Here is a 3673-nt window from a genome sequence, read left to right on the forward strand (position 1 = left end):
ATATGGGTCAATGGTACGATTTTTGGCGATCGTTCAGCCATTTCGTCAAAAGATACATTTTCTCGTTTTTCTTATCTGTACCTCATATTCTTTTTAGCCGTATTCATTCATTCATGCATGTAACTATCAAAGCCGAGGAAAACATTACCCTCAGCAATGATAAAAAGTCCGTCTCGCGATGAATGTTTTGCTCCTATCCGCATCTCCCAGTGAATGTTTTGCTCTACGCGATGTTAAAAAGTCCATCTCCCAGTGAATGTTTTGCTCTCCGCATCTCCCAGTGAATGTTTTGCTCTCCGCATCTCCCACTGAATGTTTTGCTCTCCGCAATGTTAAAAAGTCCATCTCCCAGTGAATGTTTTGCTCTCCGCATCTCCCAGTGAATGTTTTGCTCTCCGCAATGTTAAAAAGTCCATCTCCCAGTGAATGTTTTGCTCTCCGCATCTCCAAGTGAATGTTTTGCTCTACGCATCTCCCAGTGAATGTTTTACTCTCCGCAATGTTAAAAAGTCCATCTCCCAATGAATGTTTTGCTCTACGCAATGTTAAAAAGTCTATCTCCCAGTAAATGTTTTGCTCTCCGCATCTCCCAGTGAATGCTTTGCTCTACGAAATGTTAAAAAGTCCATCTCCCAGTGAATGTTTTGCTCTCCGCATCTCCCAGTGAATGCTTTGCTCTACGAAATGTTAAAAAGTCCATCTCCCAGTGAATGTTTTGCTCTCCGCATCTCCCAGTGAATGTTTTGCTCTCCGCATCTCCCAGTGAATGTTTTGCTCTCCGCAATGTTAAAAAGTCCATCTCCCAGTGAATGTTTTGCTCTACGCATCTCCCAGTGAATGTTTTACTCTCCGCAAAGTTAAAAAGTTCATCTCCCAGTGAATGTTTTACTCTCCGCAATGTTAAAAAGTCCATCTCCCATTGAATGTTTTGCTCTACGCAATGTTAAAAAGTCCATCTCCCAGTGAATGTTTTGCTCTACGCATCTCCCAGTGAATGTTTTACTCTCCGCAATGTTAAAAAGTTCATCTCCCAGTGAATGTTTTGCTCTCCGCATCTCCCAGTGAATGTTTTGCTCTCCGCAATGTTAAAAAGTCCATCTCCCAATGAATGTTTTGCTCTCCGCAATGTTAAAAAGTCCATCTCCCAGTGAATGTTTTGCTCTACGCATCTCCCAGTGAATGTTTTACTCTCCGCAATGTTAAAAAGTCCATCTCCCAGTAAATGCTTTGCTCTCCGCATCTCCCACTGAATGTTTTGCTCTACGCATCTCCCAGTGAATGTTTTACTCTCGGCAATGTTAAAAAGTCCATCTTGCAGTGAATGTTTTGCTCTCCGCATCTCCCAGTGAAGGTTTTGCTCCTCTCCGCAATGTTAAAAAGTCCATCTCCCAGTGAATGTTTTACTCTCCGCAATGTTAAAAAGTTCATCTCCCAGTAAATGTTTTGCTCTCCGTATCTCCCAGTGAATGTTTTGCTCTACGAAATGTTAAAAAGTCCATCTCCCAGTGAATGTTTTGCTCTCCGCAATGTTAAAAAGTCCATCTCCCAGTGAATGTTTTACTCTCCGCAATGTTAAAAAGTCCATCTCCCAGTAAATGCTTTGCTCTCCGCAATGTTAAAAAGTCCATCTCCCATCGAATGTTTTGCTCTCCGCATCTCCCAGTGAATGTTTTGCTCTCCGCAATGTTAAAAAGTCCATCTCCCAGTGAATGTTTTGCACTACGCAATGTTAAAAAGTCCATCTCCCATTGAATGTTTTGCTCTCCGCATCTCCCAGTGAATGTTTTGCTCTCCGCAATGTTAAAAAGTCCATCTCCCAGTGAATGTTTTGCTCTCCGCAATGTTAAAAAGTCCATCTCCCAGTGAATGTTTTACTCTCCGCAATGTTAAAAAGTCCATCTCCCAGTAAATGCTTTGCTCTCCGCATCTCCCACTGAATGTTTTGCTCTACGCATCTCCCAGTGAATGTTTTGCTCTCGGCAATGTTAAAAAGTCCATCTTGCAGTGAATGTTTTGCTCTCGGCAATGTTAAAAAGTCCATCTTGCAGTGAATGTTTTGCTCTCCGCATCTCCAGTGAATGTTTTGCTCTCCGCATCTCCCAGTGAATGTTTTGCTCTCCGCATCTCCCAGTGAATGTTTTGCTCTACGCAATGTTAAAAAGTCCATCTCCCAGTGAATGTTTTACTCTCCGCAATGTTAAAAAGTCCATCTCCCATTGAATGTTTTGCTCTACGCAATGTTAAAAAGTCCATCTCCCATTGAATGTTTTGCTCTACGCATCTCCCAGTGAATGTTTTACTCTCCGCAATGTTAAAAAGTCCATCTCCCAGTAAATGTTTTGCTCTCCGCATCTCCCAGTGAATGTTTTGCTCTCCGCAATGTTAAAAAGTCCATCTCCCATTGAATGTTTTGCTCTCCGCATCTCCCAGTGAATGTTTTGCTCTACGCGATGTTAAAAAGTCCATCTCCCATTGAATGTTTTGCTCTCCGCAATGTTAAAAAGTCCATCTCCCATTGAATGTTTTGCTCTCCGCATCTCCCAGTGAATGTTTTGCTCTCCGCAATGTTAAAAAGTTCATCTCCCAGTAAATGTTTTGCTCTACGAAATGTTAAAAAGTCCATCTCCCAGTGAATGTTTTGCTCTCCGCAATGTTAAAAAGTCCATCTCCCAGTGAATGTTTTACTCTCCGCAATGTTAAAAAGTCCATCTCCCAGTGAATGTTTTGCTCCTATCCGCATCTCCCAGTGAACGTTTTACTCACCGCAATGTTAAAAAGTCCATCTCCCAGTGAATGTTTTCTCCGCAATGTTAAAAAGTCCATCTCCCAGTAAATGCTTTGCTCTCCGCATCTCCCACTGAATGTTTTGCTCTACGCATCTCCCAGTGAATGTTTTGCTCTACGCAATGTTAAAAAGTCCATCTCCCAGTGAATGTTTTGCTCTCGGCAATGTTAAAAAGTCCATCTCCCAGTAAATGTTTTGCTCTCCGCATCTCCCAGTGAATGCTTTGCTCTACGAAATGTTAAAAAGTCCATCTCCCAGTGAATGTTTTGCTATCCGCAATGTTAAAAAAGTCTATCTCCCAGTGAATGTTTTGCTCCTCTGCGCAATGTTAAAAAGTCCATCTCCCAGTGAATGTTTTGCTCTCCGCTATGTTAAAAAGTCCATCTCCCAGTAAATGTTTTGGTCTCCGCATCTCCCAGTGAATGTTTTGCTCTCCGCAATGTTAAAAAGTCCATCTCGCTGAATGTTTTGCTCTCCGCATCTCCTTGTGAATGTTTTGCTCTACGCAATGTTAAAAAATCCATCTCCTGAATGTTTTCCTCTCGGCTTCGGTATGGAACATATGAAAGGTAATATCAACTACTGTAACAGTGGATACACTTCCATAACTATATTTTGTATATTTCATCTGTTTTTTCCTCTGCGGTCGATATCATGGTAGCAATCTGATCATGTCTAATACAATGGAGAATATATTGTTCATGGGTCCAAGAATCAATAGGACAGTACTAACATTATAGTTAGTTTGGATTGATAAATTGGAAACGAATGCGACGTTTCTATATGTCTATTATTTCTATCGAAACATCGCATTTGTTCCAATTTTCCGATCTAAAGTAATTATATTGTAATGTCCTATGTCTAATACAATCTCTTTTCTTTATAGAA

Source organism: Glandiceps talaboti, chromosome 14 (assembly GCF_964340395.1).
Source record: "Glandiceps talaboti chromosome 14, keGlaTala1.1, whole genome shotgun sequence".
NCBI lineage: Eukaryota > Metazoa > Hemichordata > Enteropneusta > Spengelidae > Glandiceps > Glandiceps talaboti.